The sequence below is a fragment of the Myodes glareolus genome, chromosome 1 (genome assembly GCF_982192425.1).
Source record: "Myodes glareolus chromosome 1, mMyoGla1.1, whole genome shotgun sequence".
Lineage (NCBI taxonomy): Eukaryota > Metazoa > Chordata > Mammalia > Rodentia > Cricetidae > Myodes > Myodes glareolus.
Window position 1 is genome coordinate 51,259,666 of NC_142026.1, and position 27,857 is coordinate 51,287,522.

Sequence of the window (27,857 nt, forward strand, 5' to 3'; positions counted from 1 at the left end):
AGTAAACCCTGACCCCAGCTATCTCTGTGACCTCAGGGAAGTGAGGGGCAGGGATGGAGTCTCAGAAAGACCTTTGGGAACCATCTCAGGAGCTCCTGAAGCAAACCGCTGTGGAGGGGGCGGGGCCTCTCTGAGACCGAGAGGGGAGGAGTCTCCGGATCATTGGCTCCTCGACCTTTTTATTCAGTGAGCCCCTGCCCAGAGAGCACCCTTAGCCAAACCCCGGGACCCTCTGCACACAAGGGAACGAATGGTTCACAGGGGTGGTGCAGAATGGGAGGGGCCCTACTTTAGGTCTCCCACTCCGGGTTCCGTACTTTGCTCCAAGTTCCTTTTTGCTTCTTTTTGCCGAGTCCGATTTTCCACTCAAAGCCCGGACTCCTGTCCTATTATTGACAAAGGACCCATGTGACCCCTGCACTGTGAACGCCTTTGCTCTGTCCTGGCATGGTTAAAATAACCTAGCATGAAGGGAATACAGAGCCAACTAGTCAACTAACCAGAACAAGCACTTCCTTCTCGCCTGGTGGAAGCCAGTAGCTGAGGCCTGCCCTGGAGTGCTCAGCCATCTGGTCCCACCCCACACATATGCAAACTGGAATCCTGATTGTAGGTTGTCTGTGTTTATGGCTAAAATATTACCAGTGACCGACGTGCAGCCCTTTCTCCTACATTGTCATTTTATGTTAATGGAACACCCCTGTTAATCTAATAGAGTTCAGATTTATGTAGGATTCTGGAGGGCATCATATTTTAATCAATACGCATTCCACATTCAGATGGACAGATGTGCAAACTCTCCCCATCCCTGCACTTGGATTCCATCAGCTGTCAATAGTGCCCCGTTGAATCCTGCAGAGAACCAGATTGATGGGTCCGAGCAGGTTCCATTCATCACACAAATTAACTTTTGGGGGAAATGATGTGAAGGGTCAAGCAGCATCTCCGAAAGAGGAGCTCTAAGTTATTTATCTGGGGGAGTCCGAGTGGAGGCAGGGCGGGCAGGACCACGTGAAGTGGAATGCGCTTTGTATCTTATGACCGGACAGGTGGGGCTCGTGCTGCCTCTGTGTTGCTGTCCCACAAGCCCTTGGGCTGGTCACAGATACCTGGATACAACAGGAGCAAGGAGGTTCTCTCTCTGTGTAAGCCTGCCTGCCTGGCCTTCACTCTCCCCGTGTTCTAGCTAGGTTTTTTTTTTTTTTCCAACTTGATGCAAACTAAAGTCACCTGGAAATGGGAACATCCAGACTGGCTTGTGCAGCACTTTTTTTTTTTTTAAATTGATGTTGGAGGGACCAACACACTGTGGGTGGTACAATTCATGGGCAGGCAGTCATATAAACAGCATTCCTCCATGGGCTCTGTATCAGCTCCTGCCTTGACTTCCCAACTTCCCTCTGTGATGATGTAAGGTGATGTTACTCTAAGTTGTTTTTTCCCCCTACGGCTATTTGTGATGCCCAACAGAACAGGGACCCAAGGAGAAGAAAAGGAAGTTAGTAAAGTGTGCACCACCAGGTCAACCGGGTTCTAGGTCTTTGGAGCTCTGGAAGCTGCCTCAGGGCAGCCCTCAGAGGGCCCTTACCTGAGGGATGCAGGGATAGCGTCTGCTTCCCGTCATCAGGATAAGGGGCTGTCTGGGCATTGCCTCTCAGGCTCCTCTACCTTATCCCATCACGGACTGTGCCTGTGTGGGCCTCTGTGGCTGAGGGTGGAGTCAAGCAGAGTGACAACTCTTCTCAGGGGAGTGGCCTTTGGCATTTGGACGGGGGGGGGGGGGGGGACAGGGAGACAAGAAAATGCTCTCACTCAGAGAGGCTCCGTATAGTCGCCCACAGGTGCCACTCAGTCAAGGACATTCAGCGTTTAGAGCAGATTATGGGAAAGTTCTATTGTCTGTCTTCTCTGCTGCTTTGCCCAGATCTCGGGGAAACCCTATTCCCTTGGGACACTAAGACACCCAAAGGTAGCGCGGGCTGTGTTTGTTTGCAGGGCTCCTGCAGAGGCACACAGAAAGTCTCACAGACCTGCGTCCCTAGTCCCTGATGGAGCTCGCCGTCCTTGGGATGCTTTCTCCCATCTCTAAGCATGCGCTTATGCCATTTTGACTCTGGTGCCATTAGATGCTGCCACAGAGATGCAGCTCAGGTGTGGCCGCAGTGGCTGTGGTTCTGCTGTGAATGTGGAGAAACGGATTTGCTCTTGAGTTGGCCAGCACAAGTGCTTACGGGGTACTGAGCCTAGAGGCCCCGATCCCATGAACCCCAGGCAGGATTCTGTTGCCGTGTGGCTGTGAGAGGGAACTGGGAGAGGCAGAGCTGGCACACCAGAGCGTTCTCCCTCTGTTTCTCATTTCTCTCTGTTTCCTTCTGCCTTATTTTCTGAGGCACAGGGCAGTATGTGTCTTGGTTTCCTGGCCAGTTGGAGCTGTTGCTCTATCTCAGCCTCTTGATTCAGATGATGCGGTTTGAGGACCAGGAAGATGGCAGACCCCTAAGTTTGTTTTCAGGGAGTGGGAGGGGTCATCAGTGAGGGCCTGGTGACACAGGTCTGCAATCCCAGCTACTCAGGAGGCGGGAAGATCCTGAGTTCAAGGCTACTCAGGAAGTGTAAGAGCAGCATGGACACGTGGGGATACTGTCTCAAAATAAAATTAATATTGGGGGGCTGGAGAGGTGATTCAGTTCAGGGGTCAAGAGTGCTCACGACCACCAGGGCTCCAGTTCCTGGAACTCAGTGGTCTCTTCTGGAACTCAGAAGGCACCTGCAAGCTGTAGTGTTTATAGACTCACCCAGGGAATATATACACATAAGTAAAAGGTAACACCTTTAAAGAACTGTGGTGGTGTATAGTTTAGAGGTAGAACAGTTGCCTAGAATCCCCCAGTGAGGGGCTGGGGTGTGGATCAGTGGTAGAGCCCCTGCCTAGAATCCCCCAGTGAGGGGCTGGGATCAGTGTTTAGCTCTACAGTATTTTTCTAGCAGATATGAGGCCCTGGTTCCATTCTCACTATATTAAAAAAAAATAGCAAGATCATTCAAGAAGCACCTATTATGGAACCCAAGACCAGTTCATTACCTCTGGAAAAGGACAATTTGCTTGGGTGAGTAGGAAGCTTTATTGTGCCATCCAGCAGAGCTAAACATGGTAGACCGGTTACCCCAAAACACCATCTTCACACAGATTCCCCATCTCCTTGACTCCTCAGCAGAGTGTGAAACCCACAACTGGCCACCCACTGACCTGGATCAATCTTAAAGCAGGAAGGCAGGGACTAGAGAGAATTCCAGCAAATAGTCTCCAGTTTAGATGATTAAAGAGGTCCATGCACTCAGGAAGGCACAGGCCATTTTCAGCAGGGCTGGCCATAGTCATAGCTGCATTCACTGCCAAACTCCACACATTTAGAGAAGCTTCTAAATGCCAAGACTCTTGAATGTGGTCTATTCCAGATTCATGTATTGCTTTTCTCATTCTTTTCCCCCAAACTTTTATCTTAATAGAGGACAGCTTAGTTTGGCTCGGGGTTTCTAAAGCATCATTTCCTGGTGAAAAAGGCATGCCTAGGTTGTGGTGAGAGTGAGCCTGGGGCTTTTCATATCACAGCAGGAAGAAAACAGAGACAACAGGTCAGAACCAGGGGCCACTTTGTCCATTTGGCTCTCACTTGCTCTACCCCCTTCAAACAGAACCTCCAGCCAGGGATCAAAGCTTAAAAATCGGTCTGCAGAAGCCATTTCAGATCCATACCACATCCCAGGTCAAGCACAGGTTACCGCTTTCTGGTGCCCTGCACCCTGCCCCACCATGGCCCTCGGGACACAGCTTGCTGTGTGGCTAAGGTGGTTTTCACTCTGCAAGTCACACTCACATCAAAAAGAGGGAGCTCTTCTCTGGACTGCAATGTCTCTATTTGCAAAAATCCATTATAACCCCTTTGTTGTTGGAGAGCCAGTTAATAAATGAAGGTAGCATAGAGTATGATTTCAAATCAGTTTAATAAAATTATTCATGTGAATTTTAAATCATTTTTACAGTTGATTTGGCATCTGTGACTGGTTTATAGATTGTGATATAGGATGGCGTTTGCATCCTTGCAATTTTATTCCAATTTTGAAACTGTACAAATATTAATTTTTGCTTCAATAATGGAACCTCTGAGAATTAAACTTGTCCTTTCTCTGTGCACATCTTATGAACATGGTTTTGGTGTGATTTAAAAAGTATATTCTGGAGAAATTTCTTGCAGAGGATCCCTTTTAACAGGGACTAAAATGGGAGTTACCACCTCAAAATTTCTTTGTAGAGAGCAGGGCATGGTGGCACACTCCTTTAACCCCAGCACTAGGGAGGCAGAGGCAGGCGGATCTCTGTGAGTTCAAGGCCAGCCTGGTCTACAGGGTGAGGCTTACAAAGGTGGACAGTTTTCAAGCCGTGGGGTTTATCTGTGGGATGAAACAACCTGGTGCTGCTTTGACAACTGATTAAAGTTCTGAGGCTTCTTGAAATGGCCCTGTAAGGGTGATTGACAAGTCCCAGTTAAAGGAAACATTGGCTCATGCCAGTGTGCTGTGCCTGAGCTGGGTGGGAGAGTTGGTGGGACTTGGGAGAGAGTGAAGTTTGATGGACCAACCTCCACATGCACGGTGCACAGGACTGTGGGCTTCTGGTCTTGAACGTTGTTTGTCGCTGTGCTCTGTATTATTGTTTTATATTGCTGTGTTAGGTACAGAGGAAAAAGATTTATTTTGTGTGCTGGCTAGTTTTATGTCAACTTGACACAAGCCACAGTTATCTGAAAGGAGGGAACTTCGACTGGGAAAACACCTCCATAAGATCTGGCTGTAGAGCATTTTCTGAATTAGTGATTGACTGTGGGTGGTGCCATCTCTGGGCTGGTGGTCCTGGATTCTATAAGAAAGCAGGTTAACAGTGCCAGGGAAACCTCCTGGAACCCACAAGGATGACTCCTGGTAATGGTGGAGAGGATGTCTGAACTGGCCATCAACTGTAAGCAGATTGCTGACTACCCTAATTGCCATCAGAGATACTCTATCCAGTAACTGATGGAAGCAGATGCTCAGATCCACAGACAAGCACTGCTCTGAGCTCTTCTTGCAGAAGAAAGGGAGGAGGGACTGTATGAGGTTCATGTTGGGGAAACCCACAGAGACAGCTGACCTGAGCTCACAGGAGCTCATGGACACTAGACCATCAGCCAGGGAGCCTGAATGGAACTGACCTGGGCTCTCTACATGTGTGTGACAACCATGCAGTTTGATCTTTTCATAGGGCTTCTAACAGCCAGAGCAGGACCTCTCCCTGATGTTCAGCTGGCTTTTGGTAAACCATACTGGATTACCTGACCCTGCCTTGACATAAGGGGAGGAGATCGATCCTGCCTCAACTTGATGCAACATGCTGCCATGCTTTGTGCGAGCCCATGGGAGGCCTGACCCTTTCTGAATGGAGATGGAGGAGTGGATGGGGAGAGGGGTAGATGGGAAAGGGAGGAAACAGGAGGAGAGGATGGAGGGGGAACTTGTTGGTATGTAAAATAAATGGGAAAAAAGTTATTTAAATTAAAAAGGAAAGAAAAAAAGCAGGCTGAGAAAGTAATGGGGTGCAAGCCAGCAAACAGCACCCCTCCATGGCCTCTGCATCAGCTCCTGACCCCAGGATCCTGCCCTGCTTTTTCCTGTCCTTTGATGATGAGGCATACGGAAGCGTAAGCCAGATAAACCCATTCCTTCCCAAGTTGTTTTGGTTATGGCCTTTCATCACAGCAATAGTAACCCTAATTAAGACACGTTGGCTCATGATTTCAGAGGAGGCTTCTGTCCATGGTCACATAGTCTGCTGTTTCTGGGCTGTGTTGAGACAGAATTCCATGGAACATGTGGTAGAGAAAGACATTCACCAGGGATTGGAAAGAGAGGAACGGGCCAAGGACAAGATACATCTTTCAAGGACACACTTCCCAGTTACCCTATTCATCCAACAAGTCCTCATTTCCTGAGAGCCCGGTTAGTATTGGCCCTGAACCCTTAGATGATGTTAGCACTCTTTGGAGCCATTCACCTCCCAATAGTGCTGTCTGCTGGGGACCAAGCACAAGCCTTTCAGAGGGCCCCTTCAACCCTGACAATATTGGGATCTTGACTGGCAAGTGACTAGTGTACGGAGGTACTCTTGACCCCATCCAGTCGCCCTTTGAAGAGTGGTGTGTGATCCCTGATGCTCCCACAGAATACACTGCATCAGAAGGGACAGTCCCTTACCTCCCCGGCTACGTTTAACCACACTCAGCCATTTGTCCTGCATGGGTCTGTAGTTAATTTCCCCCTTCACTGTAGTGAGGTTTGCCATGGTAGGACATCCACCACCTACAACCAAAGGCAGGCATTTCGAGAAGCAGACATTTTTTTTTTTAAATTCTGAAGCGTAATCCGTCTGTGTGTGGAATTATCAGCAACGGCTTCCCTTTGACTGCTACCTCATTGTAATCTCTGAACAGAGAGCAATTCTGGGGCATGTAGTTGGATTACTGAGGTGCAGCCCCGATGGTGAAGGGAGGGGAATGGAGATGTAGGCAGAGAAGTGAGGCATGCTGGGAGGGCACCCAGGGGACCCTGGAGCTTCCACAGTCAGTGAAGAGCAAAGTGGGCAAGGTCACGTGACTGTGTGTGTTGGGGAAGATTCAGAACTCAGAGGCTGTCCCTTTAGGACCAGGCAGCAGGGAAGGACTGAAATTGGGAAGGGGTTCAGGTAGGGAGGTCAGAGGCAGGTGCAGCTGGCTCCCAGCAGTCTGCAGACCTGATTGTCTTGGCCCCCACGGAGCCTCTGAAAGCCTGGAATTGGTACTTAACATTTAGTACTCAGGGGAGTTCACATAAAAAAAAATCCGTGCTTCTGACTTCTCTGGAAAATTCAGAGAACTCACAAGCCTCGGCCTGTTCCTGGGAGGCAGCGATAGGCCAGAGACTGGAACCAGGTAGCTGCTGTCCTTCTGGACAGACCCAGGACTCTGGATGCCCAGCCTGTTCCATGTTAGTAACCAGGCCAGCATCTCACTATGGGGTCATGTGGAACACACCTTCCGGTTCCTGCATGCACTGCATACTCTAGCTGGCCTTGGCCAGAAGGAGGCATGCAGGAGGCAGAACAGGTCTGGGGTAGATGATGTGGGCAGAGACCAGGGTCAGACTGAGTGAGGACATTGCTCTTAGAGAGGGGTGGGGGTATGGTCCACAGTCTACCGACCCTCAGCACATCCTTCTCTAACATTACGGCACAGCTGGTGGGGTGCCTTTCATGTACTCCACATTTTGACCACTTCCATTCCAATGCTCCAAGCACAAGGGAAGCCTGGCTCCACCCAGAATGAGCTGGTCTGCAGCCTGGATGTGTGTGCATAGACGGGGCAGTCGCCACCTAGTTTCCCAGGCAAAGGAATCTGGGAAGACAGCTTATTTGTAGACAGGGTGTGGCTCAACAGTCCAGGCTCTCCAGAAAGAGGTCTCATTGGCCTCAGCCTCCCAAGCATGAGATGATAGGAGTGGATCATCACCACCCTGGGCTCCAGAAAAGTCTTTATTGGCCAGGTCTGAGGGCCAGCTCTCGGCTAGGGCTTTGTTGGGAAGGGCAGGGTGCAGGTGTGCAGAACATGCTACAGATAGTACACCCAGTGCTCGGGCAGCAAGAAATCCTTCCTTGGTGTGTCTGCTCCACTTCTGTGGGGCCATCAGCCCAGAGAAGCCCCCAACCCTCAGCATGGCACTGTGCCCAAGAGAGACTAGTGCTGGGTTGTTTATTCGATTTTTTCTTCCACATTGTCATAACTTGGGTTCCAGGGAGCTAGTGCGCAACCACATTCAGAGTCAGGAGACTGGTGAGATGCAAGCTTATTTGATGGTTTCTAATTACTAAGGCAGGGGAGTCCTCAGTCCTCACCATCAATCCGTTTGCAGCCTATGGTCTCCGGGTAGCAATCCCCGCCTCCCCCCCCCCCCCCCCCGCACCTCAATGGCACCTCTGGAATCTGAGATGGTGTCAGCCCAGCCAACGTGGACGACAACAGACATTAATTGCATCCCGGAGGAGGCTTTACTGAAGTTGGGGTCACTCCACTGTGGCGTCCGAAAGCGCTGTGTGCATGCTCGGCAGTGCAGGAGGGAGAGGGAAGAGCGTAGTTTCAGCTGCATGGGCTGCAAGGAGAGGGGAAAGAGGTTCTCAGAGGATCCTAAAGAGAACAGGGAGGGAGAGGCCGTAGGACCGGGGAAGCGAGAATCCCATCTTTCCATCTCTAAATCCCACCACCCTCTGACTAATCCACCAGGCCAGAGCTTGCAATCTTAACTGCCAGTCTCAAATCTCAATCACACACACGTGATCTTGGCATTTATCCATATCCTGTCTCCAGATATTCCGAACAAGAGCCCACTGTGTGCAGAGGATTGGAGGCCAGGAGGAGGTTCCCCTTTAGGGAGGGGATCCACCAGGGAAGTGTATGCACCTAGATCTGCGTCCTCTCTCCCAACACACGAATGTGTTTTGATTGTGCCTGCAGCAGAGTACAGAGGCATACGTGACACACGCAGTCACAGCCTGCCACATGTAGATTCTTAGCAAGTGACCATCTCTCCGAGAAAGCTGGCAGGGGTAGCCAATACAGTAGCTACACCCTTTCCTTCGGAAAGTTGCCTTCTCCCTTGCCATCCCCAAGGGACAATAGACCAATTTGGAAGAACTTTAAGAAACACTGGCAGGGGCACTTCACTGCCCTTCCTGATGTGGCTTGCCAGATTTTGCAGACATGGTGTCATTTCTTCCCTGAGCATCCCTACCCCAAACTCCGCCTCCCTTTGGGACCAGAGAGGAAAAGAGGAATAGGTGGTAGTTCATCCTCTTCTCTATTGTCCGTCCGTCCACCCATCCATCCATCCATCCACCCATCCATCCGCAGAGATGCTGTCTCCGCATGGGGCATAAAGAGTCACCTGTCTGTTTTTGGCACCAACACCTTCCCGAAAAGCTGTAAAAATCTGGTGACCTTCACTCTGGTCTCCATGACGACAAGATGGTATATGTATAATTAGTTCGGGCTTATTTTAGGACCAATTCTCTTTTATTTTAGGGCAATGCGAGCTATGATAACTGTAAGCATGTTTACGAGGCGCGCGAGGCTTAGCTGAAATGTGCCAACAATTCTAGTCAAACAGATGGTGACCCCTGATTCAACTTGCCCTCATTCAATTATTCAGCTGTATTTAATTTTCCTCCGAGTGACTCACATGCCATGCAGCCACCTCTCCTCTAGGTGGCACTAAAGACCGCCTTTATGGCTACGATAAAAGGTTGCTGGCTTGGTCTCTGAATTTTCTGCCTGGCCTAGGCTGGCAAGGAAGATAACACATTTTTGCATTTGAACAATAGTTTCAACCTAATGTCAAATGATATGAAAGGGTGGAAAATAATTGGGTCAAATTGTGATTTGGCTATGAGCTTCCTGCAAGCTTGATTCTAAAGAGGGATTTAGAAGATTTTCCAGGTTTAATATCCTTCCAAATAATTTGCTTGGAGTTTGCAGGGTGCTGTGGTGTTGGAGCTGGTGACATTATCGCAGGGAAGTTTTGTATGCCTTCTCTGAACCTCTTTGGTTTAACTCTTGGGAACTACCAGCTCACCTTGTTTGAGGCTGCAGGGCATCTGATGGTTAATTTTTTTTTTTAACCTTTCCCTCCTGACCTCTCCCACCTGCCTCTCCACATTTTCAAGCTCATTGGTCTCTCAAAACCCATCCCCTTCTAAAGAGGATGGAACTCAATCTCTTCCCCGTCACGGGAGTTTGTGGTAAAGCAGTCAACAGAGCCCACGGCTTGGGTCCCCAATCGCTGCAGAGTGGACTTCTCAGAATCTTGAAGAATAAACAGGTTTCTTAGATGTCCCCCTACCCTATTTCATCCCAATCCCCTTTATTATCTTAATCGGGGGGTCTGTAAGACATGCTGAACCCACAATTCTCCTCAAGAAGGGCAGTGCAGACAAGTTAACCAGCACGAGTCATACTTCACATAAGTGAAGAACTAGGGCATCAACCTTGCTCGTTGCTTCCAAAGAGTACTGTAGCAACTTACACATTTCCCTCTGTACCCCGGGCTTACCTTACTCCGCAGATTCCCTTGAAACACTAGGTATTTTACTGGTCTTTAATTTGGTCAAGCCACAAATGGAAGAGCCGCGTGTGCAAACCAAAGCCACCCAGATCCACGCCGACACCAGCCACCCCATACGGGAACTGCTTCTAGAGACAACGGGTTGGGTTTCGTGGATCCATGTCGAGAGTTCTGGCAAATGTGTGAGTGAGAATTTCTGGTTCTCATTTAATGTCTGGTTAGGGGCCAAATGGTGGTGACAAAAGCCGAGACCCCGATGCTGTGCCTCTTTTTCTGGAATTTTGTGTTGGAAGGTTGGCTTTTATTTGCTTTCATGTTTTATTTTGTCCAGCTTCCGACTTGGTTCTGCTGTTTTACCCATGGGGTTCTGTTGTGAATCAGGGGCTACCACACATGGTGACATCCTGGAGACTGATTGATAGCGGGTAGACACCTGCAGAGGTTGGGACCTGACCCTGTCCTAACTAACACCTCTGGCCTCACCATGCCCCAAAGGCAGACATGATTCGACTGTGCCATGTTTGTATCGGAGATAGCCAAGCCTAACCTACCTAATATGGCCATACAGGCTTCCCTGCATGATTCAGTGGATTAAATGGGAAGTGGGTGTCTCAATTACAGCTATGCCGAACCAGGAAAATTTATTTACCTTGGACTCGGCACCTCTCTTCGGATACCAGAGGCTGCTTATCCTTGCCACGTTTAGGTAAACTTGGGGTGGGGGAGCTTCATTAAGTTGCTACAAAGAATTGAGCCAAAACACTCCATGTGAGTCCCTGGGGTCCCGGGGTTCTCTGCTCTGAGTACAGGTTTCAGCCACTCTCCCCTAGGGGTAGAATGACAGAGAAAGGCGATTCAGAAGGAACAAGAAGTGGTGTCCCAAGTCCTCTGTTAACCTCTTCTGAGCTGCTGGCTGTTCCTGTAAGGCGAGGAGGCCGGGCCACCTGGGAACTCCCACAAGCAGGGATCTCTCTCATTAGTGTATGTCCCCGGTGAGCCTGCATCCCCTCACACACACAAGAGCCTGGCGTTTCCCAGGGAAGTCTATCCCTCTCCAACTTGACTCTTTACAAATCGGGCACAGGAACCACTCTGGGATGGTCAGGAAAGGTGGGGAGGAGGGAGACAGGCAGGGAAGCAGCCAGGTAGCCCCTGTGGGCAGTGCTTTTGTTAGCCATGTTATCACTGAAAACCAAAACCAAACAAACGGAAAAACCCCAAATGCCACTGAAATCATGGTTTCTCCAGATCTCTGACTTCAACATGGATTTGCTCTTATTACATAAATATATCACTGTGTGTGGTATTGTGCATGAAAGAAATATCCCTGAAGCAGGGCAGGAAAGGTTCTGGATGCTGTCCCTGATTCTGCCACCCCCCACAGTTCTTGACCTTCAAGGGCTGGGGCCCCATCCACGTTTCTACCTACCCTGCCACCTCACCACGCTTTCTAAGATGCCTAGTTTCTGCGGCTCTGGAGCATCTCTTCCCTTTGTTCTGAAGACTCGTTCCACGAGGCCAGCTGTATCTTTACAGAGAAACCACGGGGCTGGATAGGAACCTATGAGGGACTTGAAGGCCCTGGCAGGTGGTCATGCATGTGCCGAGGCAGAAGCCAGGGCAAGTGTGTCCCCTTCGCCATGATTCATGTCCTGCGACCCTTGGGCTCCCTGAGGCGCTCTGAACATCCCTCTGGTGCACTCCTGCTTCCTCAGCTTCTGACTTTAGTTACCATGCCTCATCCCACATCACTCACTGGTGGAATTCTGAGACGACCATTTCAGGAGTGGGAGCCGTCCCTAACCGGCCGGCTTTACAGTGGCCAGCCTCCCCTTCAACTCCCAGGAATCCACTCTTCACTTTTTCTTGTTTTTCTCTTTTTGGGAAGAGCCTACTCTTCCTTTTCCCTGAAGGTGGCAGTGAAAGGAAATAAATGAGTCTTTTTGAAGAGTTGGGAATTTTATTACAAAACAGACGGAACACCGGGCATCCCCGTTGTCCTCCCGCGTGCCCAAAAGTGTTGGTAAAGGAAGCTATGGCCCCACAGAGTGGCCTTCGCAGGAGGCAAGGTTGCTCCCCTGGCAACGTGGCAAGTGAGCCCAGCGCTGAGTGACCGTGAGCTCAGCCAGCCTCCTCGTCCCCCCTTTCGTCCCTTACCAGGATAATTGAGGATCATAATGCCGGGGAGAAAGCGCAGAGGCTCCCGCGGGCTGTCAGGTATCTGCTAGTGTCTTCATGTCATCCGTCAGCATTGAGCCTCTCTGTCATCTCTCCTCAGCCTTCAGCGTCGCGCGCTCTCATCGCGTTCATTATCTCGGCTCAGGCCAGCCCTCCCCCCACTCCCCCTCCCCAGTAAATGCATCTTTGTGCAACTCTCAGTCTCCGATTATGAATCGATGATCATGTGGTATAAGAGAGATAGATGGCTTTTAGTCGCATCTTGGCTTCCCTAATTGTAAAATATTAGTTACATTACACTGTGTCTTTTGATTAATGGAACTTATTTGGAGTAGCCTATCCGAACCCTCCCCCTTCCACAGCCCTCCACTGACTTTTGAGAATTGAGTGATTTCACTTAAAGCAGACAAATAGGCCCTTCAGTAAGGAGATAGTGCGGCTGCGATCCTGAGGACCAGACAGGCTCTGCAGACGCAGTCCTGCGGTCTCGAGGAAAACTCAGCCGAGCAAGGGCCAGCCATGCACCCCTCATCCACACTGGACAGGGAATATCGCCTTCTGCGTCGTTTCCCCCCCCTTGGCAAACAAAACCCATCTTGCTGACTTGCAAAACAGGATGTGAAACGAAATTTAATTAAAATTAAATAAAACACAGCTTGCTGGATCCCCACTTCCAGCTTTTGAGGAGCCAGTCAATTCTGAACTTTGGGGAATTGCAGCCTTGGCTATGCCAGGGAACTCCCTTCTTCCTGGATCGGCTGTGGCCTCAAAACAGTTTCCTGCCCATTGCGTGGGACACGGGGAGATGCTCGTCTTTTAATTCAGAACCTAGTTGGCACAATTTGTTTAAATTTGATCTGCTGATAATGCCTTTGCCACCCGCAAAGGGAAAGTGGTGGCTAACTCCCTTGATTAGTCACTGATCTTAGTCACCAGGCCGAGGAGTGATGGATCCCTTATAAATAGCCATGGCCAACGGACTCTTCAGTAGAATTCCAAGGGCATCTTCACTTCCAACTTATCAGCTCAATTAAAAAAGTCTATTTCCCGTCAACGGGCACAATGTCTATATCTTGTGAAACAGGAAGGTTTCATAAAGTCCCCAAAGACACCACAGATCGGGACTCCAGTGTGCATTCCGGTGGACACGCGCTGTACAGAGTGCATGCAAATATTCGTATCTATTCCTAGTTTTAAGTAACGGCTGTGTATTTTATTCTGACCTTTGGGATTTTTTACACGCACACACACACACACGTAATACGCTGACAATTTCTGTGTTTTCTGGGGACATGCTGTTTCATTTAACAGGCTAGAGGCAAAAGATTGATTTTATTTTGCGTATAGGAAGTGGGTAAGATTTTACTTAGTTATTTTTTGAATAGAGTAACAATACGCTTATGGCTGCCAGGAAGAGTGGAGGCAGCAGAATAAAAGGGCCAACCACAAAATTCATCTGAGGGGCAAGGCCCTTGCAGACTGGCCCACTGTCAACTTAACCCCTGCCAGCCCCGTGTTTCAGGCTGCAGAGTGAACCCCAACAGTGTGTGCAGAATCAGCACCCACGGTGGCTCTAGGGTGCCAGCTCAGGTGCCCCATTTTTCCCTTCCACTATCCAAGCTCAGATTTGGGAATTTATACATTTGGCTTTTATGTGTAGTTTTGAATCCTCGCTCTGAGGAAAGTGTGCACCAGAAGACTCTTTGTTCTGAGTGTCAAGGGACGTCTTTAAATGTCAGCTGAGTTTGGGCTGCTGTATCTAGCAAAGCTCCTTAGGGGTGAAAATGTACACACACACCCCAATCTCCTAAAATAGGTTCACTCATTCTGTGAGACACATCCATCATGTTCTGAGAGTCTTTTATGGAACATTCTTAAGACAACATGCAAATGCATATTGACAACTGCAGCCACTTTTATATATTCTACAGTATACATATTTCTATGTTACAGATCCACAACAGCCAATGTGTAGTAAAATGCTATATCAAAAGGCAGTTTGGTTGTGGGCCTGAAATGCTCTTACTTGGGTGGTTTTAATTCTCTCTCTCAGACTCGGAACCCCCACTTTATACTGGTGGACTTCAATATTTCATCTGCCTTAAGTGTGCACCTGAAGAGGGTGATGTCATGTCTGGGGTTAAATGACAACTCTGCCTCTCGGTGCTGGGGCCAAGATGAGCTCGGAGTCTGAGACCCTCCCTCCAGCGTCCTGCATTGTGTGTTCCCAAACTGGAGAGGTTTCCTTCTGCGAGGACTTCTTGGAGAGAAGGCAGCCAGAGCCTTCCAGGACAGTGGCTTCTGCTGAATACCAGTGGTTGACATTTGTGATCCGGGTGGCAGAGGAAGCTGTTCCGGGATTTTTGTCTTACTTTATTAGTGCTGGCTATTCTCTGTAGGGACCAGACACTCATCCAAGGGAGAAAACACATTAGCATTTTTAAAGGTGGGGAAACTGAGGCTAGGGAGGCTTGGAGGAAGCTGCTGGAGGCTGTGAAGCTGTGTGCCAGGATCAGAGATGTCTGCCTCAATACCAAGGTTAAGATCCTTACACCTGCTTGCTGGTGTTGGCAGTGATTCCCAGTTTTCGTCAGATTGTAAAGCATCCACAAGACAGGGGTTCACATTCAAAACTAGATCTTGAAACCTGAAGTCATGTTTCTTTGGGATGAGAGAATGAGATAGATCAACCTGCCCCAACACCTCTTTCCTGGCATATCTTAACCAAACCTGAAACTCCCACTGGGAGGCTGCTTGCTATCTCTCTCCTTTCCCAGGTTCCTGAATCATGTCTGGAGGGGAGGGGATTAGGAAAGCTCAGCCATCTGGGGGAGATTTTGCCAGTGGAAAAGGTTATTGTTACAGCTATAGGGTGGTCAGAAAGGAAGCACAAACAAGCTGGGCTGGGAAATATACTTAGACATGTTTGCTTGTTTTAACTGGCTGGTTGGTGTGGAGGTTCATACCTATTATCTCCAATGCTCAGGAGGCTGAGGCAGGAAGATCATTGGAGGGTAGCCCTGTGAGATTTATTTTGACATAAAATACCTTTAAAAAAAAGTTCAGACAATAAAAATTTAAGTAACGTATGTTGGTACACACACACTTTTGATCTCCAAATTCAGGGGGCTGAGGCAGGAGAGGCAGACTTCAAGACATCCCGAGATACATAGTGAGTTCCAGGCTAGCCAGAATACAGAAACACAAACAGTAGAGATGAGAAGCCATTTGGCAGTCAGCAGCTTCCTAAAGTTTCTTCCCTAACCCTGTGTGTTACATGTGGAATCAGTAAACTGTAAACCTGGATTCATATTTAAGCAAAGACAATGACAGAAGAGAAAAGAAAATTTGAATGCCCTTTCCTATGATTTGGGACTACAAAATACAGAGCTGATTTTATTGTTGGAGTCAGAAAGTAACTAGGCTATGGAGTAGTGTGGCTCGACATTTGGCATTATGCATTAAAATACATACATACATAATACATACATACATACATACATACATACATACATATCTGTTTCTTACAATGCAAAGGCACTCTCCCACCCTGGTGTGTTCTGGCTGAACCTATGTAGTTTGCCTTTATTGACTTCAGGTTTGAGAGTCTATCATGCAAACGAGTTCATTCTCAGGTCACTGGACCTCCAAGCCTCCAGAAATCGGTTATCTGTCTGCCCACCGCCACCTACTGGGTGCCTGGCTTTGTTGGACAATTATGCAATACACATCCAGTAAGGTGGAGCTCCCATGTAGAGGCTAGGAGTCTCCCTGTCTAGGCGAGACCTTGAATCCTGAATCTGACACCAAACCTTGCAATGAGTTTGGGATGAGATTTTATGGAATTCATATCCAGGCTCTCTCTCTCTCTCTGTCTCTCTGTCTGTCTGTTTCTCGCTCTCTCTGTCTCTGTTTTTCTCTCTGTCTCTGTCTGTCTCTCTGTCTGTCTGTCTCTCTCTGTGTGTCTGTGTATCTGCATGTCTGTTTGTCTCTCTCTCTGTGTGTGTGTGTCTGTCTGTCTGTCTGTCCGTCTGTGCCTATATTGAAATGATGTGTCTATTTGAAACTTGGTTAAGACATACATGCTTCCATTTGCAGCGTCCACCCTTGTCTGGTTGTTCCTAGCAACCACGGGATGTTTTTCACTGGATGCCCCGGATCCCACCTGCTCTCATTCTTAAGGTCTCAGAAGTCAGCCGTCACACCTCTGCTGTCCCCATACACACCCTGGGCTCTCTTGGAACCTCCATCTCAGCTTCCAGGAACTGGGAGGGTTTGTCATGTGGGAGACATCCCAGGGCTGGGTCAGGTTAGTTGATACTGCAGCAGGATCTTGGCATCCAGGCGGCTCCTGCATCCTACAAACAAAAGGCATAGAGTGCCCATTAACCCGGGAACCAACCACAAACAGAAATCCTCTCCCCTCTTGGCACCGTGTGTTCCTTCTTTGCCTTTCATTTTACTAAATCATTTCACAAGGCATTTTCTAGCTGAACCACAGACACTGGCTAGCCATTATGAGTCTTTGATGGCCTGCAGGCCTGGGAGGTTGTTTCTTAGAGTCAGAACAAGGACAGGTATTAGGCTGTTTCCGGAGTTGGAGAGGAGGCCAATTTGTACAGGCTATAGGTGTCACCGAGAAAACCTTGAATATTCTTCCAAAGCAGAACCAGCAGGTAGAGTTTGTGGGGATCTTTCCGTATCAAATGGCGACCGACTTAGGGGACAATCCCCACTCCCCACCCTCAAACCACATGCAGGAGACAGACTGCATCTGGGCCTGTTGTCCCAAGCAGCTGTGACTGGGGCGGGGGGGGGGGGGGAGCCACGCCTGCTGGGGTCCCAGGCCAAACATAACCGGGAAGATGCAGATAATAAAATTCTACTTGTCACCGAGACATTCCTCAACTGTTAGCAATCAATCTGGGGGCGAGCATGAGGGGGTGGGAAATACCAGAGGACATCAAAGAGGGTCTCGCTCACAGCTCTGCTCTGTCTCAAGGCTCTGTAATTTGGGAAGGTTCTGTGCTAAGTAATTTGTGAGCCTCCAAACACACAGGTTATTGTTTGTGGACAGATGGCACATTGCGTTTTATCGCTTTTCCTTCTGTGGGTCCTCATACGCAGGACTAATGTGCATTCGGAAGTCTTTGTCTCCTGGCTAAAAATCTCTAATCTAAAACAGGCAATCAAGCACAGAGGCAGGGCTTTGGAGGCATAATCAGAGTTTTAAAAGCAAAGAAGGGGGGGGTGGGCTGGGAACCAAACTGCAGTCAGCACACAGATGTATGTGTAGAGACCAGACCGAGAGATCAGGGTATCGAAAGCGAACAAAACGAACAGGATTCTGAAATACAGAGGGAGGGAGGGAGGGAGGGAAGGAGGGAGGGAAGGAAGGAGAGAGAGAGAGAGAGAGAGAGAGAGAGAGAGAGAGAGAACCCTCTCTTAGCCTTGGTCAGCACCTTGGCGCTGCCCGTATCACCTGAGCATGGCCTCTCCTGCTTTGCCATCCTAAACCACGGGGGTGAGGGTCTTTGTCTCCACAGGCATCGTGGCCATGGCTGTAGCCAGGCCTGGGAGGGCCCCCTTCCAGCAGTTTAGGCCGCCCTCACAGTTAAATCATGTTGATACCCAGGAAGGAAATGAACTAGAGGAAAGGAGTTCACTCCTCTTTTCTTCCTACGGTTTTTTTTTTCCTTTTTATTCTGAAGATAGAATTACTGTTTGTAAGCATCCGAAAGTCATTAGGACTCTGCAGTCTGTCAGGTGTCGACGCAAGAAACTGCTGGAACCCAACGGGTGCCTGCACCCAGGGCTGGGGATTTGTCATGTGCTGATGAGGAGTTATAATAATATATGAGCAAATCACAAGCATTCTGCAAATTAATCAAATTCTTTTCCCCCTTCTCCCTTGTCTCGGGGAGAGTGGCTTTGCAGGCAGACGTAGGTGAAGCAGCTCCACTCACAGATGGTCGCTCTGGCATCAGATGGAATTTATGTAACAGTAATTCTGAGTCCCTGCCAAAGTAGCAGTGAACACACCAGGGAAGATTGTAGAAGGCGAGTCATGTGGTTCTGCTGAGGTTGTTGTGGGAAGTTTAAGGGGGGAAATCTCGAATTTTCTTTTACTGTTTTTGCCTGAAGGGCCAGAAACGGAACGCCATTCTGCCATGGGCGAAATCCGTCACATCTCTCCTTGCCGCTTACGCCGAAAGAGCGCTGCGCAGCTGTTGTAACTGCTGGCGGTGACAGAGTCCCAGACTCCTGATCCTCGCCCTCCCAGTTCCTTACAAGATTGAAAGGGGATTGGGTTCACGAGGTGGCCGCAGCAACACACTTAAAGACGCTGGCCTCTCTTGCTGATGCCCGCACCCCTCCCCTCCCGCTTCCCCTGGCATTGAAAGACCTACCAGGGCTTTTCTTTTCAAGTGTTTTATTAAATGAAGAGTCTAACAACCCTCACTTTAATTACACACGGGCTTCGTTTATAATTCCCCTGGATTTATTCAAGTAGTTGAAAACGACGGTGCTGGTGATTAAACCGATCGTGTTAGTTTAGCAGGGTGTTGGTGTGTATGTGTGTGTGTGTGTGTGTGTGATGTGTGTGTCACGGGGTGCTTGTGTGTACCTGCATGTGGGTGCTCGTTCTGCGGCCTCTCTGTGCTAACGACACCCCTGTTCTGCTCTTACGAATTCCCCCTTTGGGAAATATTATCTTGTATGAGACAAAGGGACATAAGAGCTGCCCCTCTGGGTTCCTTGTGTTGAGAGACCCTTTCTCACTACAGGGTGCTTTTTCCCCTCTGCAGAGGGAAAATCATAGCAAGATGGCGTGGAGCCTGCATTATGCAATGGGAATCCTACCGCTGTGGCTTTGGGGCCCCCCTTCCCCCGCCCTAATGTAAAGCCCTGCCCATTTGTTTTGGTTTACGTGACTACAGAGAAATAAGTGGATTAGAGAGAAACTTTTGCATGCTTCATTGCAGCTGGATGCCGACATCTGTCATTCCTCAGCCATCTTCTGGATCATGCCAGCAAGAGAAGGCAAAGCCTGACACCTTTGATTTTTAGAAAGAGCCTTTTATTAGGGGGAAGAAAAGAGAAGAAAGGAATTGCATTTCTTTTGTGACTCCTTGAAAAAGAGAGAGAGAGAGAGAGAGAGAGAGAGAGAGAAATAGCTACCTCTCTTGTGGGCACTGTTTATTTATTTATTTATTTATTTGGGGCAGCCGCAACAATAGTGGCATCCCCCGGCAGGCTGAAAGTTTACATTTCTTTCTTTCTCCTTCCTCATTTCCTATTGTTCCAGAACTAGTTGGTGGGGAATCGGGCGGGCTAAGAAGACGCTGTTTTCAGTGTATCCTGTCCACACATCTCTGTGGATGAAGATCAGGCACCGATTTCCTTCATGGAAAGAGATATTTGTGATTCTCTCGCGCATTCTCTTGCTTTTAGTCCCTAGACCGGCACAGCTCCTGACAGGCTGTGGCTGCTTCTGCCGCGGTTTTCAGAGAGATGTCCTCTGCGGGTACCCCCACCATGCAGGACACACACCTGTATTTTGATGAAAGATGTGTGTAGGTACTGGAGCCTCATAGAGAACCTTGGGTGCCGACTTCTGGTAGACTGGTGTTTTATTTACCGTTTTAGGCTTGTCCTCTCCCTCTGACGGCACGCACACCTTTTGGACAGAATGAGGTGCACAGTATACCTCTGGCATAAGCCATGCCACCGCATCGGCGCCCCCCCCCCCATATTTAAACTCTGCCACAAAACAGAAACTACAAGGAAGAGCTGCTGCGTTCATTTTCAGCGACACAATAGAAAACAGGAAGCCAGGGAACAGGCCGGGACCACCCACTTGCTTGTTTCACTGGGTGTGTACAGGAATGCAGGCCTGTCTGGTGCGGGAAGGGATGTAAAGCCCTCACCCCTCCTGCCCACTCACTGCAAGGTAAGGCTGGGCTTGTACGCAGGGCTCTGTAAAGCCGAGGCTGAAACCTCGATGCCCACAGAGCCTGGATGGGCGCGCACAGAGTGCAGTGTGCCGTGGGGGCAGAGGGTGCAAGCCCGTGCGTTCCAGGGTAGCAGGCCCAGGCGCTATTTCTGACTTCTTCAGGGGAACTGGGAAATCTTGTTTTCACGTGAAATCTTTTTGTTTGCTGGTTTGTTTTTAAACATTGCCAGCACATTAGAACTTTTAAAAAAATAGTCTTGGAACATAAAAAAAAAATGCGTATATGGGGCTGTGCTCCAGTGACTTTGTAGTAACAGTAAGGCCCCAAGCGCTGCCATGTGGCCGCTGTGTGGGGCAGCTTTTTGGGCTGTGCAGCACAGGAGGCAGTACCATCATAGCTCCCATTAAAATGCACCACACACGCCCCAGCCCCCGCCAATGAGCACAGTACACTTGAACTTGACCAAGATCGTGGTGTGATCTCTGAGATTGGAGAACTGTGGGGACAGAAGTGACTCAGTCACAGGGCACTGGGGCTTTCCCAGAGAGGAAGACCAACAAAACAGGCAGGACGATCCCTGCAGGGATGGATGGCCCAGCGGGGGGGGGGGGGGGGGGGGAGTAACCAGTTAGGAGAGGCAGCCTTTGAGGAGGAAGGAAGCCTTCTTGGATGAGGAGGAGGAGCAGGGAAGTGGAGGAGAGCAAGGTGAGGTGTTGTGAGCTCCCCATAAGACCAGAAGCTGATGGAAGGAATTGTCCAAGGTCAGGGTCCCTTTTTCACTCCCACCAGACTGTCCCAACTCCTTAAAGGGGAGGGTAAAGCCTGGGTGGAGGGAATGGCTCACCCAGAGGAGGCTGAAAAATGTAACCAGCTCTGCTCCCAGTAGAGGCGGGATTAGGACGGAAGTTGGAGTTGTTCTGTGAACAGGACATAATCAGGTACCTGTTTCATGCCATCGACAAGAAAACGGAGCTCATGGGTTGTAAGGGGGAGATGGTATTGTGACAGGTTAGCTAGATGGTCAGGGCAAGCGAGGCTGCATTTCTAACACAAACGGTAGTGGGTAGTATGCTTTGGTCAGGAAGTGGTTGTAAGTTAGACAGCCAGGCATAGGAGGCAAGCTGCCGTGGTGGGAAACAGGGAGGAGGGGTACACACAGGCACATCCTCTGATGGACTGGGAGGGAGAAGTCTCACTGTTATTCTGAAGGAGCCTGTTGGCCCTGTGGTCCTGATGATGCTCTAGCAAAGCTTTACCAGGGAAGAGCTGGCTGTTAGCACCTCTCAGGAATTCCTTCTGTTTGCCCAGGGGCTCAGATATCTGTGTTAGCTCAGCATCCATAAGGCAGAAAGACTAGGGTAAGACTAACAGGTGTTACAGCTGCTGATGCCAGAATCTCTCTCATTTTTGCCTTCATTTTCCTTAATATTGTAAAACCAATCTATTAAAAATATAAAAACAGCTATGATAGCCTTGCTTGAGTCATAGCATCTCTCTCTGGCTCACTTTTTTTTTTAAACCTTAAGGTCGTGAACCTCAAAAGTGCTTTACCCCCAATGTCTGCACCCCAACACGCTAAAGATAGCAGAGTGTCCTGCCAGCTGAGGAAACCACCAGCTGCCCCCAGTCCTGGGGTGCACCTCACCCCGAGGCTGCTGTCTCCTTCATGTAGCCTCTCTTAACATTTCTCCCGATGTGCTTGCCCAGAGACAAACCCTGAGTCTCATTAGAGTATTATTATATTACACATCTGAAAATCTTCAAAAAAAAATGAAAGTAAGTTCATCGACCCTTTGAAGGTTATTTAATGATAAACGTAAATGTTTTCATAAAATCCGGGGATGATTTAAGATCCCAGATCAATAGTGGCTGTGGAGTGCATGCCGCCGGCCGGCTGACCACCCAGGCGGGCTGGTGGCTCCACAGACCAAGGCTGCCTGAGGCAAGCAAATAAATGTGGTGTGACTTGGAACCACAGGGAGTGGTCCGGGCATGGGAGTGGAGTTGAAGCTGCTGGGGAAGGAAGGGAAGAAAAGAAGGAGGGAGTGAAGGAGAAGGAGAGGGTGGGCTGAGAGCCCTTGTGGTGTCCAGGGCCGCTTTCAAGGTGGGCAAGGTAGGTTGGACTCTTGGAGATCACGCCTGGCAAAGCCCCCAGTAGCCAGAGACTCATTCCTGAAGATTGTCCTGTTGGTGTCCAGCCACATGAACAGAATTTTCTTCTCAGCCTGAACCAGAAGTGACAGGGAGATGACCATGGTAGCTTCAGCTCTGACCACACCATCAATGCTCAGCTCTGGCTCTGGCTTAGTGTCCCTGGTCAAGCACGCACCCTCTCGGAGTCTCAGAGTCCCCGATCATCCAGGGACAGGTCACAGAGGCAACGTCTTGATATCCTGACCACACCAATTACAATTTACTTGACTCTTCTTATGAGCCCCACACTAAGTGGCATACGGACTTTCTCTCAATTCTCCCAAATGACTAACCGACCTATGTTCCATCTTATCCGTCTTACAACACCCATTGTACAGATGAGAGAACTGAGACTCAAGGGATGAAGTAGCTTCTCAAAGGCACCCACAAGCCCGGTCGGATAAGGTCGTGCGATGACTTTTTGTACCCTCCGCTCTTAACCACTCTGATTCAGTATATAGGGGCTCTAAAGGGACTCGGCTATGTTGCAGTCCCCTCTGACTCTTGATAGGAAATCCGGGGTAGGGGTGATGCGGTACTTTCTTCCTTTCCTCAAGCTTGTGCGGTCAGAGAAAGTTACGAACCACCTTCCAGGCCTATTACCTTACATTTGTTTCTTTAGCCAATGCTTGCGCCTGAGTATATCCAGGTGCAGGGGTCCCTGGAGGCCACTGGGTATCAGATCTCCTGAACCTGGTGACCGTGAGCCATCTGACGTGGGTGCTGGAAACCCAACCCGGATCCTCTGCAAGAGCAGTCAGCCCTCCTAACCACTGGGCCGTCTCTGTTGGCCTTAGCTGCTAGTGTCTTACACCAGAACCATACTTCCAGCCGTGGTACTTGCTTGAAGTTAGGTATTGGGATTTTTCAGTATTCAAATATCAACTATCGGTTTCATCATCAGCTAATGGAAGATGGCACCTAAGAAACTTTGAAAATAAGCCTTTCATTTTAGTACACACTCAGAGCAACCAGATGCATGCACAGGGAGTGAGGAGGCCCTCAGCTCCCTCCATCCTGAACATCATACACATTACTGGAGTACATTCGTCATGAGCAATGAACCAATATTGATACATCACTATTAAGCCAGCCCAGATTTTACTCTGATTGCAAACAACTGGATTCTATTTAATGTCCACACTCTGCTCTTAAGCTCTCATTGCCGAGGCCACCTTGCACGGGTGTCGTGTGTCCTCTGCTCTCCCTAGCTGTGAGGTCTCAGATCGCGATCACCTTGGCTGTCCTGAGGAGTGCTTTGTAAAATGTCCCTCGGCTGCAATTTCTCATGTTTCGACTGGAGCTCTGGGTTTGGGGAAGAAAGATGACAGAGCCAAAGTGCCCTTCTCCTACCAAACCAAAGATGCCTGCCACGGTGACCTTGAGCCCCCGGCTAAGGTAGTGCTTAGGTAGATTCCCGCACTGGCAAGTAACACGGCCGCCCTCTGCATGCGAGACACAGCACACTTCGGGATGGGACTGTCTTGCTGCCTCGTTCAGTAGTCAATGTCTACATGAATTATTTGCGATATGCCTTTGCAGATCCTTCCATACATATTTACCGATTCAATCATTTATGTCAGTGTGACTTGTGGATATTTATTTTATACATTAGGCTATGATTTGGTGCGATATTATTTACTTTGTTGTTGAAATGTTCCGTGTTTGAGCCTTCGGGGCTCCTATCCGGCTCCACGCTGTTCTGAGATGCCCTCACGCACCTATTAATGGAGGCTTTAAAAAGAAACAATTTATTTCACAGTGCAAATGTTCTGGGCTCATCTCGTATATTCCCTACTCCTTGTAGAATCACCACTTCCCCAAAGGACTGTGATCTGGCCCCTGTTTGACCTATGGGTCCACAGATCATGCCGTGATTTTGGAAAACTGGGGAACCTTTGGGACTGCGACCTCCCCAGTAGAGCGAGTTTCTGGGGGTAGGCCTTGAAGTGATACTCCCTTCTGGTTCCGGTGGGAGCTGTGTGAAACCATGGCAACATGTTCCTACCTCCTTCCACACTCCGATGGACCATATGCTTAACCTTCTTTTCTTTAAGACGCTTCACCCAAGTCTTTCGTCACAGCAACAAGAAAAGGAGCTACTCTCTCTCCCTTTCCCCACCCATCTCTCTCTCCCATTCCTCTCTTCTCTTCTCTCACCTTCTCCCTCTCCATCCATCTCGCCTCTCACATATACACACACACTCATACTTTGTTTTTTATTTTTATTTTTTAGAATGGTTTGAGAAATCAGTTTCAACATTCCTAGGTCCTCTTGCCTGATAAACACCATAAAAGAGGTGCAGGATCGTGATAAAACACGCTGTTTGCAGCACACCATAGGCTGTATATTAAGCTGAGAATGACTTCATGGTCATATCACTAATGTGTTACCACCTGGATCGGACTCCAGTTTGAAAAGGAATATGCTTTTGAATAGCCTTTTAAATTAAAACCCACATCACATGGAATCTAAAACCACAAACTATTTGTACTATTTCAAAGATTTTTTTAGCATCTTTAATTAGATGGAAGAATATTTTCCTTTTGAAAATGGAAAACATGAATTACATCCCTGACTGGAACTTACTTTCCTACTCAGAGTTACGGGGAAATTTTAGGAAGTATAATATATGCGGCCAAGGACGTGACTCTTCTTGAAGAACCTGTTTGTATAAGTTAACTAGGCGCATTGCCCTGTTGACCCTGGAACAAGAGTATTCTAAGGGATCTGGACTAGGATCCTTGTACTCAACAGCTCCAGAGGCCCAGCTGCAAGCTTAGCAAGGGCGGTGTGCAAGCACTGGGGACGCCGGGGCAACCAGGGGAAACCAGACCATCACCTCGAAGGCCGGACCTTGTCTTATTTTTAATTACATGTGTATGTGTCTCTGTGTGGCTGCGGGCATGAGTGCAGTGCCCTTGGAGGCAAGAAGAGGGCATCAGAGTCTTTGGATTTGGTGTTATAGGTGGGTGTGAGCCAGCTTTTATGGGTGCAAGAGCAGCAGATACTCTTAAGGTCTTGTAGTATTTTAATAACCTAGGCATGATTAAAAGTATCTGAAAAGTCAGGCATAATGGTATATGTTTATAGTTCCAGAAATTGGGAGCATGAGGCAGGACGATCGCCATAGGTTCAAGGCCATCCTGGACTAGATAGGGAGACCCTGTCTCAACAATGACATTAACAAAAAGAGAGAGAGAGATAGAAGGAAGGAAAAAAGGGTGAGGGATCCAAGCAGGTTCCACGTCGATGCTGCTGTTCCATACATAGGCTGCACATCGCAGATTTTAATGTCCACAGCAGGAGGCCATCCTGGAGCCAACTGCGGTGGGTACAGGTACTCTGCTGTAGCTGCAGACAAAGTACCTGGCAGAACCTAAAAGGAGAATGATATATTTCGGGTCACGACTTGAGACCATCACTGTGGTGATGGCATTGTAGAGCCCTAGTGTTCACCTTACAGTAGACAGAAAGCAGAGTCTGGCAGTCGCAGAAGGGGCCAGGCAAGCCCCTGAGGACACTCCCCCATTACCAACTTCCTGCTAGAAAGCCCCACCATCCTCAGTTTCACTGTCTCCCCAGGGTCTAGTCAAATTACGAATCCATCAGTGGGTTCAACCACAGATTAAGCTAGGCAACTCACGGCCTCGTTGCATCTGGAAATCCCTTCAAAGACATGTTCAGAGGCATGCTTGCTCTTCTTAGTGTCTCTCAGTCCATCAGACTGACACTCATGACCAACACTGAGGAAAGAATATACCTCCTGAACCCATATTCCAATAGTGTCCCACGTGCTCAATGCAAGGATTATTTAATGGTCCTCTGGAGAATTTTGGGCCCCGTGTCCATGTCCATGCAAGTGTGGTCTCTCTCTCTCTCTCTCTCTCTCTCTCTCTCTCTCTCTCTCTCTCTGTCTCTCTCTCTCTCTCTCACACACACACACACACACACACACATACACACTTATACTATACACTCCTATTGTGTCTATGGATCACCTCCTGGAATATGTTTGTGGAGAATCCTCTGGCAAAAAGGGCTTGTAGGCAGTGTCCAGAGTGGTCAGACAGTTGAGTACATGTTTAGCATCAAGTTGACCCCCAATCTTTTCGGCTCAGGCTTCTCTACCTGTGAAAGAGGAAGCCATCCTGCTGCCAATACTGCCTCCTGCTGTCTGTGTGAGAACCAACGAAGGTGACAGCTTTGAGCATGCGCTGAAGAGTGTGCTCATTACTGGATGCCAGGGGCCGATCACCCACTCGCCCACCCAACGCCCACTCTCATCCTCTGCCCCACATCCAAGAGAAACCATCAGCTCAGAGGGTGTGGAAGCTCCAAGCCTCAGCCTTCCGTAGAGGCGCTGCCATGGCTGAGCTGTAACTAATGGATGGCCCCTCAAGGGCAGGCATTTTCCTCTCCCCTGTAGGTGCGGGGAAAGAATAGCTATTTCCATCGGAGCAAGTAAGAAAAATATCTCATTCCCCCACTTTCACTATAAACAATGTACTGCTTGCTTTCTCCTCACCCCTCTTGACCCTCCACACTGTATACATATTTATATATTATTCATAGTGGATTAAAAATGAATGTGTTCTTTACCACGGCTCTACGGCGCAGTGACAATACAAATTAACGTATGATGTACTTACTTTTCACACGGCAGTGATGGGAAACGTTGATGGCCTCAAAGCAAGAGGTACAGAGAAGAGGGCGGGGGTTGATGGGCGCCATCTCACACCATTCCAATGTGAGGCTCCAGCTCTGGCAGGCGAGGACTGGGGTGTCTTAGGCTGCTGCGATACTGAAGTAGTAGGAAGGGCTGGTTACTTCCTTTTTCTCACAGGACAACGTTCCCGTAGCCTGTGAGCACCGACACTTCCCCATCTCCCATTTTGAGTTCCCTGTTCACTTGTTCTAGAATCCTCCACTGATCGCCTGTGCCTGTCCCGGACTCAGACCAGCTCTCTCTTTCCTCAATGGTCTTGTGTTTCTCCTCCCTCTCTGCTTCTTCTCTTGTATGTGGCATTCATATCTTCCTCTGCTAGAAACATACTGATGTCCATGATGTGTTTGTGTCATGCTGTGGAGGCTAATAGCAATGATCAGAAAGAGCAAATGATAGCCCTCCTCCCCTACGAAACTCCAGGGTCCCTTTCCCCACGGGGTTACCAGTCTTCTCGGAAAGGGGCAGTCATGGCTGCTTTACTTGTTCAGCTGCCGATATTAGAAGAGGTACTGAAGTCATGTATCTCTCACAGTCACCATGGTGGTTTTGGGATAACCACGATCCTCCAGAAGCAGAGGCAGTTATGCTGAAGGATTAGGTGAAGGCAGAGAAGGAAGAA

The 27,857-nt window shown here is 49.0% G+C and overlaps 1 protein-coding gene and 1 long non-coding RNA gene across 5 annotated transcripts in view; one reads left to right on the forward strand and one right to left on the reverse strand.

The window, feature by feature from the left end:
- Nucleotides 1–27,857, forward strand: part of Znf536 (zinc finger protein 536) — a 452,425-nt gene that overhangs the window by 414,592 nt on the left and 9,976 nt on the right. The gene's annotated exons all lie outside the window — the stretch shown is intronic.
- LOC125409669 (uncharacterized) lies at nucleotides 25,523–27,330 on the reverse strand. 2 transcript variants are annotated; one of them, XR_007234864.3, is made up of 3 exons: nucleotides 27,162–27,330; nucleotides 26,511–26,640; nucleotides 25,523–25,888 (listed from the first exon to the last, which is right to left on the reverse strand). It is a non-coding gene; the product is annotated as an uncharacterized LOC125409669 (long non-coding RNA). The 2 variants fall into 2 exon arrangements; XR_015003749.2 differs by lacking the exon at nucleotides 26,511–26,640.